Source organism: Lolium rigidum, chromosome 3 (genome assembly GCF_022539505.1).
Source record: "Lolium rigidum isolate FL_2022 chromosome 3, APGP_CSIRO_Lrig_0.1, whole genome shotgun sequence".
In the NCBI taxonomy this organism is placed as follows: domain Eukaryota; kingdom Viridiplantae; phylum Streptophyta; class Magnoliopsida; order Poales; family Poaceae; genus Lolium; species Lolium rigidum.
The window spans coordinates 332,665,497-332,679,741 of NC_061510.1; the positions used below are offsets into that span (position 1 = coordinate 332,665,497).

At 45.4% G+C, this 14,245-nt stretch overlaps 1 long non-coding RNA gene across 1 annotated transcript; it reads left to right on the top strand.

Moving 5' to 3' along the window:
* The first annotated feature begins 6,862 nt into the window (after positions 1-6,862).
* LOC124701781 lies at positions 6,863-8,008 on the top strand. The gene is made up of 3 exons (XR_007002233.1): positions 6,863-6,948; positions 7,429-7,542; positions 7,897-8,008. It is a non-coding gene; the product is annotated as an uncharacterized LOC124701781 (long non-coding RNA).
* Positions 8,009-14,245: the final 6,237 nt, after the last annotated feature.

Sequence of the window (14,245 nt, forward strand, 5' to 3'; positions counted from 1 at the left end):
AGTAGGTCGTGGACTATTTTGCCTTGCAGTACCTTCGGGAGGTGTAGCAGTGAATGCTGTTCCCATGACTCCAACTCCAGCCATTGCCATATTGAACAATGGTTCTCTCGGGTCTCCAGGGGGTGGTCTAGACGCGAGGATGTAAGCTTGCGTTGCCATGTATCCTGCTTCTGGCGTTTTCGGGATGATGTTTCCCCTTGTATCAATCGACATGAAAGACATGTCGAGATTTTGAATTATGTTGCCTCTCTCTGCTTCAGGTATATTTTGCAGCCGAGATATTGCCCTCCTCCGAGCTTCTCTGTGACTATCTCCCGAAGTTCCTGATTGTCGACTGAGGTCTGCTCGACGCCTGCTTGACGCGGATGCTGCCTCTTTTCTTCTGTTTAAGGATGCTGTCTGTTTTTCTAGCTCCCTACTCACACGAGCAAGTCTATATTGATAAGCTTGTAATTCCTCGGCAGTAGCGGTGGTGGTCATTGGTTCTGAACCATCCATGGCTCTTGCAGCCCTATCCCACGCTGCTTGTGGAAGTTGTACTCTTTCGCGAGGTGAGGTCCCGACATATTTGGTGCCTAAGCCTCTTCTGAGATCAGCGGGATCGACGTATGGGTTTCCCAAATCATCGAAAGCCTCTGATGTCGCCGGTTCTGCCCGGCTTGCCTCTTCGATTGCGTACACTTGATGATATTTTGAATATTGATTTTTGTCGGGATTGGTGACACCATCATAAAGATTGGCGAAGACCTTTCCTATGGCAGCAGATTTGTCGATGAAGTTGAAGCTGTTGCTGCTGTCGGAGTCGCTGCTTATAACGGAGTCTGCAGACGACTCGAAAGATGTGTTGCTGACAATCTTGGCGAACTTTCTGCTTGCCTTGGTGTCGATGAAGCGTGTCGACGAAAACTCCTCATTACTCGACGAGAAATCAGAATCGTCCGTCGAAAATTTCGGCAAGATCGGAGCTTCGAGACGGTAGGATCCTTCCTTATTGACGCCAAATCGGAATTCTCCGAACATGATGATGATGGGCTCCTCCAGATAGGCACATGCATCCATACGGGAGGGCGGGTGAGGAATAAAATCGACGAGATCAGTTTACCTCGATCCATCGCGTTGCTAGCCACCGACGAAATCGACGATTCTGGACGTGCCATCGAGATCAGCTCCTTGCAACCTCTAGATCCCACAGACGGCGCCAATTGACAAGGGATTAACTTGTCAATGCCTACAGATTGTAGACTTGGGTTTAGTTAGATGTAGAGGGCAATTAGATCTCGAAGGTTTCAGCCGAAAAGTACTCGACGAATATGAAAACTAGGGTTTGTAAACAATGATTCGATGATCTCTGCGTCCCTCGACTCCCCCTTATATAGGAGGCGGAGCCGAGGGATTCGTGTTGTACAAGTTACAAAGTCCGGGAAGGTTTCTAACTCATCCCGTAAGATTTACAAATAAGACTTTCTATTACAAATCTAGCTTTCCTTAATATTATCTTGGGCTTCCGAGTCTTCTTATTCTTCGGGTAATGGGCCTTCAATAAACCCCGGGTACTATCTTCGGCAGGCCCATTTGGGATGCCTATGTCACCGCCCTCGTCCTCATTGCACCTACTGTGGCAAGGTTGGCACACTTCCTCCACCTGCTGGACGCAGGATCCCAGTTTACGTCAGCAGTTTCAGGATCGTCAGCAGGCTGGCTCTTCAAGATCTTCTGCAGTTGCACTCTCTGATCAGGACATTCTCAGGGGTCTTCGTGGTCTGCTCGCTACTACAGACTCTTCCTCGCCGGGCGCTGCTGGTTCTGTGACCGGCTCTTCCGGCACCGTGCGACCACCACTTTCTACACGATCGAGTACGTCCCCGTGGTATCTGGATTCTGGAGCTTCCTTTCATATGACCTCTGAGTCTTCTATTTTGTCCGCTCTTCGGTCTCTTATTTCTCTTGTTCGTGTTGTCACGACTGATGGTACCTCTATTCCTGTTTCTAGTAGAGGCACCCTTTCTACTCCCTCTTTCTCTGTCTCTGATGTTTCTCATGTTCCTCGCCTTTAGATGAACCTTTTCTCTGCTAGCCAGCTCACTGATTCTGGTTGTCGCGTCATTCTTAACGCTGAGTCTTGTGCGGTTCAGGATCGTCGCACACATGCCCTGGTTGGAGCTGGCCCTCGTAGCCGTAAGTCTCCGGGGCTTTGGGAGTTAGATTGGCTTCGTGTTCCTTCCGCTGCCACTCCATCTGCTAGTTCTCCTCCGGTTGTTGCCTCTGTCACCGGCTCTTTTCAGCAAGTGGCATCATCGTCTTGGTCACCTTTGTGACTCTCGCTCTGTCGTCTTTGGTTCATCGTGGCCTTCGGGGTCCGTCTCTCGGAGATGGGTCGTTACACTGTCAGGGTTGTAGGTTAGGCAAACAGATTCAGCTTCCCTATCCTACTAGTGTGTCTGTCTCTCAGCGACCGTTCGATTTAGTCCATTCAGATGTTTGGGGTCCGGTTCCCTTCGCTTTGAAAGGGGGCCATCGATACTATATCTTATTCGTTGATGATTTTTCACGGTACACATGGGTGTTTTTCATGCGCTCTCGCAGTGAGGTGCTCTCTATTTATCAGCGTTTTGCGGCCATGGTCCGCACTCAATATTCCTCCCCCATTCGCGTGTTCCGTGCTGATTCTGCTGGTGAGTATATCTCCCAGCACCTTCGTGGTGTCCTTGCCGAGGAGGGCACCCTCGCTCGCTTTTCTTGTCCCGGCGCGCATGCTCAAAATGGCGTCGCCGAGCGTAAGCATCGTCATCTTCTTGAGACCACCCGTGCTATGATGATTGCTTCTTCTCTTCCGCCACATTTCGGGCTGAGGCCGTCGCTACGTCAGCCCACCTCATTAACATTCAGCCTTCCGCTGCTCTACGTGGTGGCATTCCTCTCGAGCTTCTTTCTCGGTGTTTCTCCGCGACTACTCGACTCTCCGTTCATTTGGTTGCGTCCGCTATGTCCTTCGCCTCCTCGCGAACGCACCAAACCGACCGCTCGACTCGTTGAGTGTGTTTTTCTCGGATACGGTGATGAGCATAAGGGCTATCGCCGTTGGGACCCCGTTGGTCGTCGGATGCGCATCTCTCGTGACGTCACGTTTGATGAGACGCGTCCCTTCTATCCTCGCCCCACCTCGGGTACTTACCCGGTGGATGATATCTCTTTTCTTCTTTTTCCGGATGCACCCCCTGCTGTTCCTCCTCCCCTCCCTCCTACTTCTGATGCGCCCCCTTCGGCGCCATCCTCTCCTCCGTCTAGTCCACCTCGTACTCCTCGTTCTCCGGCTTCGGATCCTTCTGATGATGTCCCTTCTTCCTCTTCTTCTGATGAGTTGTCCTCCGCTGATGACCTTCCCCCTTCACGGCATGTCTGTCAGCGTCGTGCTCCAGCTCGTTACTCTCCTAGTCAGTATGGTCTCTCTGTCGTTTCCGAGCCGACTTCTTATCGGGATGCCGAGCGTCATCCCGAATGGCAGCTTGCCATGGCTGAGGAGATCGCTGCGCTTGAGCGCACTGGCACTTGGGATCTTGTTTCTCCCCCTTCTGGTGTTCATCCTATCACGTGTAAGTGGGTCTATAAAATTAAGATTCGCTCTGATGGATCTCTTGAGCGCTATAAAGCGCGTCTTGTGGCTCGTGGCTTTCAGCAGGAGCACGGCCGTGACTATGATGAGACTTTTGCCCCTGTTGCTCATATGACTACTGTGCGTACCCTTCTGATTGTTGCTTCTGTTCGCCGCTGGTCTGTCTCCAGCTTGATGTTCAGAATGCTTTTATTAATGGCGAGTTGAGTGAGGAGGTTTACATGCAGCCTCCTCCTGGGTATTCTGTTCCCGATGGGATGGTTTGTCGTCTTCGACGTTCTCTCTATGGTCTCAAACAGGCCCCTCGTGCCTCGGTTTGAGCGCTTCGCCTCCGTGGTGACCGCTGCTGGTTTCTCTCCTAGTCTTCATGATCCAGCACTTTTCGTTCACACTTCTCCTCGTGGACGTACTCTTCTTCTTCTTTATGTTGATGATATGGTCATTACCGGTGATGATCCCGAGTATATTGCCTTCGTCAAGGCTCATCTTCGTGATCGGTTTCTTATGACTGATCTTGGTCCTCTTCGCTATTTTCTTGGCATTGAGGTTTCCTCCACTTCGATGGCTTTTCTATCTCTCGGGAAAAGTACATTCAGGATCTTCTTGCTCGTGCTGCTCTTGGGGATGAGCGCACGGTCGATACTCCTATGGAGCTTAATGTTAAGTTTCGTCCTACCGATGGTGATCCTCTTCCCCGATCCCACCCGTTATCGCCATCTTGTTGGGAGTCTTGTTTATCTTGTCGTCACTCGTCCCGATATTTCTTATCCTGTTCATATTCCGAGTCGGTTTGTCTCAGCTCCTACCACTCGTTCACTATAGTCATCTCCTCCGTGTTCTACGTTACCTTCGTGGCACGATCACTCGTCGCCTTTTCTTTCCCCGTTCCAGCTCTCTCCAGCTCCGAGTGCTATTCGGATGCTACGTGGGCGAGTGATCCTACGGATCGTCGTTCACTTTCTCGCTTACTTGTGTGCTTCTTGGTGGTTCGCTTGTTGCTTGGAAGACGAAGAAACAGGTCGCAGTTTCCCGTTCGAGTGTTGAGGCTGAGTTGCGGGCTATGGCTTTGTTGATTGCTGAGGTGACTTGGTTACGGTGGTTGCTTGCAGATTTTGGGGTCTCCGTTACGATACCCACTCCACTTTTGTCCGACGAGTACAGGTGCTATCGGTATTGCACGTGATCCGGTCAAGCATGAGCTGACCAAGCATATTGGTGTTGATGCTTTTTACACACGTGCTCAGGTGCAGGATGATGTTGTTGCGGTTCATTATGTGCCTTCAGATTTGCAGTTGGCGGATTTCTTTACGAAGGCACAGACTCGAGCGCAGCATTTTTTCTTACTCTCCAAACTCAGTGTTATGGATCCACCATGAGTTTGAGGGGAGGTGTTATATGTATATATCTGTATATTGTAGTTTCCCCATATGTTAGGGGGCTTTCTGCATATGTGCACCTGTACATGTACTATATATTGTGGCCTTTGGCCCCCTGGTAATACAACACGCATATTTCCTAACAGATACTAAGTTACTAACGGTGTCAAACAGGGCCCATATCCTAATCCAAAATTTAGGAGCCACCAAATCTAAAGGTATAAACGATGCCCCCCATAGGGGGTCTCACAGCGGTTAAAGCAGGTGGACCGTCGGATCTTTACAGTGCCTATCAGACATGGCATCTCGGCCGTTCGTTTCTGAACGTGGCGTGGCTTCTGGTTGGCTGCGGACCGCGCGCGAGGTTTTTACCGTCCGTCCCTAGTGCTAGGGAAAGCCATGGAATGGCCATAGTCTACTCGCATGTGTGTGTGCATGGGCTCCACGGTCGTACGGGCCCGTGCGTCAGTCGCTGGGCTCGTTTTTTGGTTGCGCTCGCGTCGTGCCGGCCGCGGAAAATATCTTCTCCACCCGAGGTAGATAGGGGGTGGTTTGGTCATTTCAGTCGGTGGTCGGTGCGGGCTGCTCGGTGGCGGCGCGCCATTAGCCCACGGGACGAGCTCTCATTGTGCGAGGCACCATACCCACGCGCGTCGTCGCCTCTTGACCCTCGCGTCTTTCGCTCTGCCGTCGGCGTCCTCTCTTCCTTGCCCGCCTGGTCGCTGCGCTGTACATCGGCTGTTGATGCGCCGCGGATCCGCCGTCGCCCGTGTCTGCCGACTGCTCCGCGCCGTCGGCGGTCGCTGGTGTTACTCCATGGCGCCGTTCTTCCCTCGATTTGGTTGAGGTGAGCTTGCCTGGCCTCTTTTCCCCTCCTCTTGATTCTTCTTCATCATGTGTCAGGGTGCCGCCTCCTGTTGATTAGGGTTGATTAGGGTTTGGTTTGGTTGAGGTGAGCTGCCGGGCCTCTTTTCCCTCCTCTTGATTATTCTCTGTCCCGTGCCAGGGTGCCGCCTCCATTGATTAGGGTTTGATTGAGCTCGTGCTGCTCGTTTCAGGGTCGTTGATTTGGTTACCTTTTTTGCTCCCCGATCCCCGTTGCACTGCAATTATTTCTTCTCTCGGTCCTCTTGTTCCTCTCGCCTGGATTTGGGTATTTTTCTTGATCCTGTCCCGATTCCTTGTTCTTCTTCTTCCTGTTGCCATGCTCGTTTACCTTTACGTATCCTCAAAGCTTACCCCTGCCGTGCTTTCTTTCAGATTTATTTTCCGCCGTCGCAGGTTGTCGCCTTGCTGGAATTGCCGCCTCGGGTTCCGGCGGCTGCTTTCGTTGGACTGCTGTTCGGTTCCATCCCCGGTGAGTGTGCTCTGCTCCATCCTCCTATGTATCGGTGCAGCTGGAAGTGGGCGTGTAATGGTGTACCGGTAGAGCCAGCAAACTGTGAGTGTGTGTGCGCAGGGTAGATTGGAGCACTTCATACCAGATGAGATGAACCCCACTTCCAACCATAATTGTAATTAGCCAACGGAAGAGCTCTATAATATTTTTAGCCACACCATCGTAACTGTACATGTTTCATTCCCCAACATGCATCCTTGTCCCTGTAGATTTAAATATGATTTGAGAATTTCCACACCTCACTCTAAAATGGTTGACTTCAACCATTAGCTCCATCTTGCTCATGGTCGTGCTCGTGCTCGTGCAAATAAGTAGAAGAGCCTGACTATTCTCAGTTTTGTCGGTGGTTACCTAGATTAACGGAGTTTCGGCTAATGCAGGGAGAGAGGAGATGGAGCAGCGTAGGGAGGAAGAGGTGAATCGGAAGATAATTTGTGGATTGATGTTCTGAATTTGTGTAATGGTTCTTTTCTCATCTGGTCTACAAGAATGTGTGGCTGATGGCGACACCTGATCCAGTGGTCACCATGGTTATCGCCGTCAGCGGTTCTCCTTGTCTTCAGGTCAGATGTGCAACTCTCAAAATTGATTGCATTTTGATTATTTTCCTGTTTTCTCATTTTCTTGAATAATATATATGTGTGTGCGATGACCGAAAGATTGATTACTGTAGTGTCATATGAGTGCATTAAAAGGATCAATAATTGGATCAGTGAAATTAATACCGAGAGTAACATCATTGTGGAAGAGAAGGGGGGAAATTAAAGTTTCTGCATCAGTGAATATTTATCGAGTCGGTAATCGGCATTTATGACATTTTTCCTAATGATAAAGTCACCTTAATTGGTATATCTTGGTTTTCTTGCAATCTGAAGAGTCAGTGAGTTCTCATGCTTACGTCTATTGAGCTTATTAAATAACTTAGTTGGTTAGCTTTCTTTCATTGTTGAGCATGTTTAGTCGTGGTTACTATTGGAATATTTCATTTGTCTCTTGTGAGAATGCCTTCAAACTATGTAACATATTGGCTTTACGCACTGCAGGAGTACTTTCGAAAGGTCTTCAGATGTTAAGCCTATCAAGAATAATATCTCAATTATCAAAGACCTTAGAGAACTAAGACTTCATCTATAATAGAATCTCAATAATTGACCATGGTATGAGTTGCAACAGCTTTTACTTCTATGTCATACGAATTGTCTGTAGAAAACTGAGTGCTAGCTCAATGCGGACACCACTCTCCTATTTGACTGCCCATATTTGTAAATGTGTAGCCTGTAGAGATAATAGTTCTTACCGTATTTCTCATTAAGCTTGCTCTGGAGTGAGGAATCATTATGCTCTGTGGCTCTTGATATATAGAATTCTTTGAAGAACCAAATTCAGTCCAGTGCTCCAACATTGAATCGTTGATTCTTGATTTTTGATACATTTACTATTATGGTTTGAACAATGTAACTTGAATAGACTTCCCTGTTTCTCATTGAGTTATGATTTGGAACATTTTTCAGGTTTGGCTTTTGGCTGGTAACAACGTTAGTGAGGTAGATGTCCTTCACCCCCTTCTGAAGCTAAAGGTTCCGGACTGGTGCCACAACAATCTCTGGGACGAGGAGGATATACGAGAGGGAGATGAAGCGATAAGAGGGGTCTCACGTAAATCGGACAAGTTGCCTTTGGTTGGCTCAACGACCACCCGCGACCGCGGTTGTGAATATAAGCACATGGAACTCTGGCCATGGTGTTGCAGGGAGGCGACGACGAGGCTTGTGTCCAGGTCATCTTGTCCTCCATCCCTTTCCTTCATCTTTGCATTCAATTCACATATGCAATCTAGATGTCAGTTAAACCTTTCATGTGCTATGTGTTCTCTGATTGTTTGGTGACTAGGGAAATTAACATGGCATTTAGGCTAGCAAGGAAAACCATATGCTAATTATAGCACCTATCGCACCTTAATAAGCGCATATATGGTTTCATCTCAAATTGTCCGTTTGATTTTCTAGGTGGGCCAGTTTGTACTTTAACTAGGCAGAGCTCAAAATTGCAGCATTTTACGACAACTCCGTTTGTGCTTTAACCAGGTGGAGAATTTCACAGCGGCTCTACCTCCAAACCCTGATAGTGGAGGTTCATGTCTTTTTTAGAGCTCTAACAACAACAGAACTATGAAGTTTAACGACTATGATCAGACTAAAAGGGAGATGATGCATATTTACTTAGTAATATGTGTTATGTTCTGCATCTTTAATGTTTCATTTGTAGGCTAATAATATTAATACAATAGTTTGACCATAGTATTAAGAAATTGTTGGATGTACTAAAGATGAACTATTGAGAGAGCAATCTGCAATTTTTCAATGGTATGAGGCATTTGATTTATGTTATGAACTAATGATTCCCATTCATTTTGCAGGTTCGTGGGCCACTTGTACATTGCAGCTTGTTGTAGCACAAATATCGTCTTCCTTCACATATAGACTAACTAACTCCCCATTATTAAATAGGTAATAGGTGCATTCTTTCTATACATAGGTTAATAAGAAGATCATATGTTCTACTTTTTAGCTACAGATTTTTTTAGCATAAGATAGAGTATTCCTTATTTGCTGGACTTTTGCTTTTTTGTATGAAGTGTTAGCTCGCCGACATGTTTGCTAGAAAAATACTCTAATCAGGTCCTATATCTCTTTTTAAATTTAATCTTAAACTCTTCTTTGATGTATGTACCATTTTTGTATTTGAAGAAGTTTCCTCAACTTTCTTCTAATTCGGAGATATGACTCGCTTTTTTGCAACCACCGATTGTACCACTTCAAGAACCAAGCACTCTACTTCAGTTCTGAAAATATGCACTACATGCCTTATGTTGATGCATCTTATATTTTATTTGCATATCGGGTTTCGTATATGGTGGAGTATTCAAGATTTATAAAATTAGGGCAACAATTATGGAGATATTCAAGCGAAGAGACAACTAGAAGATGTTTTTAACCGATATGTTATCTTATCATAAACATATTCAGAGTAAAAATGATGGTACGGAGTATGATATTGTACCACTGTTCCAGCTTGTTTCCGGTTGGTCCGTATCCATTTCTTCTATTTTATTACTTAACGAGCATTCCATTTGTTTATTTAGTTGGCCATTCCAGGCTTAACTCCGGCGCACAAAACAAATATTTCTCTATGTGCTTACTCGTATGGATGTGAAACTAATGTTTTCTTCTCCTATTTGATGTGAAAATATTCTCTTAATCTTGCGGGTTTATTACTATTTCAGTTTGCTACTCATTCTGATCCAACGGAACTAAATCAATGGGTTTGAAGTTGTCGTGCATGTCGGTTTAGCATATATCCGTATTTGTATCAATAACCTTATAGGTTGTGTTCGGTTCTTAGTGCTTATAGTTCAATGACACTGCTATGTGTGGTTGTCGCAAGGAGTTTATTGGCTGGAAGATGGCCAGAGCTACTTGCCAATAAATTTTGCTTGGAAGATATCTCAATAATTACTTCAAAGTTGCTAGCATGTAAGGAACCAATAGATAGAAACAATTCTCGGGTAATCGAACCAACGTACAACTATCATCTTCCTTGTTTTGGGTTTTCCATATGAAGGAACCGACATCACTGGGTGTATTCCGGGTCTCACCACATGCTAAACTCTGTAAGTGTATGCTTCATTGCATTCAGTTGTTCGTTTCCCTAGGAAAAACTATCATCTTCCTTATTTTGGGTTCCCATATTCTTAGAAATGGGTGTGGCAAACACCAAAAAATAGGTTGCCACTTCGTTTATTGATCTTGTGTGTTGCCAAGTGTGCTTGGTTGCCTCTGTGCATATTGAGATGTACCAGTTATGCAGATATAATTAGGTGCTTGAAACATCGTGATCCTATTTCCATGAACAAATGCATGTTTTGGTAAGCCATATGTGTTAAGTTTACCCCTACTTGGTTGGACTAAAAAGTGATCATGAATGGATCGTACACTATTTTTGTAGAATGATCATTGAAGTTGAAGAGTGGACATTCCGCACTTGCAATGTTTTCTTTACTCTTCAATTTTTTAAATTGCAATGCCCTCTATCGGCTGCTATTTATTCCGAGAAAGCATATGGACACGTTATGTTTCTTGATGTATTCATTAGTGGCTTCGCTCCCATTTGTACTGTGGGAAGTAACTACTGCTTTGTTTTCTTTTACGTAGGCAAGAAAGGGTCCGAGTGGCATCCGAACTTGCTCGCTGGTAATCAGCAACCAATGCTTTCCAGTGCACTGTGGGAAATAACTACTGCTTTGTTTTCTTTTTCTGTAGGCAAGAAAGGGTCTGAGTGGCATCTGAACTTGCTGCTGGTAATCAGCAACCAATGCTTTTGCAGGTAGGGATAACATTTCAGTGGGCACAAAGCATCCATTTTTCATGCTCACAATCTTGCAGTTAAGTTTAGTCATGCCAGAGAAAATCATAGACCCACAAATAGTAACAGGACCATGTGGTTTTCAAGTCGTCTAGATACAACGTTATTTATGGATTTTTCTTGTTCTTTTTTCCTTACATCTGAATCGTGTCATGCCTAGAAATTATATGCGGCTTTCCCATTGATCACTGATGTGACACGCGATAGGCAGGACCACATGGATATTCTTCACCATGACAGGAAAAGCATGGAATTCAGAAGTAAATGATTCCAAGATGGACACTAAGAATGCGATAGAAGAGAAGAATTTGCACAAAATTTTCGTAACCTTCAGCTTTCATTGTTTCATCATATGCACTGCTTAGTTTATTTCACTGTCAAGTTAAAGTATCCACCGAATGGTTGGCTTATGTACATTCCTTCATAGAGCATAATTAGATAGCCAACACAAATATCCTCAAGTTAAAGAATGTTTGACTTGAAAACTTTCCAGAATTACTCTTGAGTAATGGTTTTGCATTCTAAGCCTGATACTTTACGGGCTTATGACACTTGTCTTTCCAGAAGTAGTTAGTACTGTGTTTTTTGTGCCTTTCTACCGTATGTTTTTGGGAGTATATGTCTGCGAGGCAACAAGTGTATAAGGAGTTTCTCTTTATGTTTCCTGATTTATGTTGCTTCTTATTGCTCTAGAAAGACAACTTTATAGTGAACTACTATGTCTACAAGATTTTCTCTACCTACAACCGTTCAGTTTCTGATTATTAATCAGGCTACCAAAGGATAGCTTTACTTATATTTCAGAGCTAAAGTATGCTTTGAAATGTCATAGTTGTTCTTTTCCTATAGCTTTTGCTTCTTGGTTTCCTATTTTAGTTCAGATCTGCGCTGATAGTTCAGCTTCTCGCGACAGTAGAAAGAAACTAAATTTCTACGATATTGTGCAGCTCAAATTACAGATTCTAGCATATGTTGCTTCACAATACGCAAGGAAGGATAACATACATGTCGGTGTTAGCTGAATCTGCACCCGATTGAATTGTTCTTTCGGTTGCTCCTATCTCCCGTTTCTTCCTGTGGCAACAGCTTGCTCACGACATGATGCAAGCTTCTTCCTCTCCGGTTCCTCTATCTCGAGTTTAAAGTGTTTTTTCCTAAAATTATATTTCTTGCCCCTTATTGGATATTTTCAGTTTTGCCTTTCATTTCTTGGACTCCAAACTGCAGCGCCTTGGATGACACACATGTTGTGGCTACTGATCTTAATCAATAAGCGTTGGAGTCACATGACATGCTCAAGACCATAGGGGCTTTTTCTATATTTGACTGAGTCTGAATCATCCGTGTTTAATGTTTCATCTGAATTATATGTAAATAATGGAACAACTCTCTGCGAACCCAGATGAGATGCCTCCGTGTTATTTCGGAACCATGTATTAGTATATGTATGTAATATATTTTCCCTGTTTTCTCCTCTTCATCAGTTGATAATTTTTCTTTGTATCCAGAAAATGAAAATGATAAGCTGATCTCGCTAAATGTTGTCGTCTGGTTTGCACATCTTATATCAAAAATGAGGTCTATGTGAATATTTCCCTTGTTTGAATATTGGTTTGTTACATTAATCTTGCTCCCTGCTTGTGTTTGGTGTAGTATAAAAGATATGTGCATGAAGCGAGCTTTTTCCGCAACAACATATGTGATTGCAATGACAATACAACATCGAACAAGGGGTAGAAGCTTCCCTATGATTGTTCATACCTATATTATTAGTTATGTACCTGGAAGCAAAACCATGAACAATAGTAAGATTATGTTATGCTTATTTGGCCATCGGATTTGAATGCTATTGCAATGTTGTCTTTCGGTGTGTCATTCTTTCGTGCTCGGTTGTTTATGCACTTCTTTCTGAAACACCTTAGTCCAATGTGTTCATCTATAAGAAATGAACATAAGCTTCACGGGGTCGTGCGCCAAGGCGCACATCTAAATCTAGTCCAGAGGTGTAAACGATGCCCCCTCACGGAGCCCTCCGGGACTATCCACGATAGGAACGTGTCCTGCAAAGGATGGTTGCTCGTCTTGTCTTCTACTCCACCAATTGCTCCACATGTCATCGTCTGGTTGGTTGGGATGAGGGAGACGAAGAGGAAAAGGCAGCGACCAGCCTACCCTATCCCCAACTCAGCCGGACTCGCGATTCGTCCAGTCTCCCCCAATCCTGGATTCCCCCAATCCCGTGCCTCCGCCGTCTTCCACCCTCTGCTGCCGCCACCCCTCCCCGCCCTCCGCCCCTCCCCCTCTGCGCCGCCGTCATGGCGACGTGCTCCGACTGCAAGCAGCCCGCCTCGCTGCGGACGCAGTAGCAGCGCGCGGCTCGGCCTAGAGGAGAGCAGGGCGGAGGCGGAGGAGAGTGAGGTTGAGCCAGTTGCCTCGCCTACAAGCAGCAGCAGCGTGCGCGCAATGTGGCCGGCGGTTGATGCGGGAGAGATCAGGCATTCAGGCGTCATAGGAGGAGAGGAATCATGGCCGAGGCAGAGAAGCAACAAATAAAAGCGGTGAACAGAACCATTCTTCTAACGCCACCGACCTCACGTCGCAGATCACGGGCCGCCGCCGCATCGCGCGAGGTGGCGAGTCTCTGCCACCGTCCATGCTCCTCTTCATAGCCTTCTCCTCATGGCTGAGCTGTGTCGCTTCTCCTCATCAAGATTTGGCCTCTTCCTCCTCCACAATTGAGGTAACGGTATCTCTCCTCCTCTCAGTTCTGATATCTTTTCTTCATTTAGATCTCTGGACTCATATAGCATCTATCTGAAAGCTAGATCTGAACATTGTGACTATGAATATGTTTGCCTTAGTCTGCTGTGCTTACAGGTTTAAGTGCTTGACAGATATTGCAGTCTGATGTATGAATTATATTGTAGGAGGAAGATAAAGACATTCAGGTGAGTTACTTTCTCACTAATTATCTGCTATTTGTTTTCTTAACCATGAGACTGAATTTGTGTCTGATACGGCAATCAATAGGTTCTAGAAAAAAGAGAGATTGCCACTAGAAAAAGGTGGCTCAACAATTAGTCAATACACCTTTAGGATTCTAGAGCTAGTGAGTATGTCTGGTTTTTGTTATAATTTCAGTAGCTTTGCTTTAACATTTAGTCAAGACTCATTTTTTCCCTATATATTTTGTTCGCATTTTATGGTCTATCATGAGCTCAAAGAAGGCTGATGGTGTTCTTTTTTCATGCCCGACTGAGATGACTGAATTTGTTCTCCTGGACAGAGACACATATGCAGAACCTGTGATGGAAAATGCTCTGGGTAGTTTATCATATCAAGGTACATCATATAAATTATGCATGCCTTCCAATACAAATGCATTTTGTTGCAGCTAATTTTGAATGTTTATGCATATTTAACTTTTTTATGTAGTTC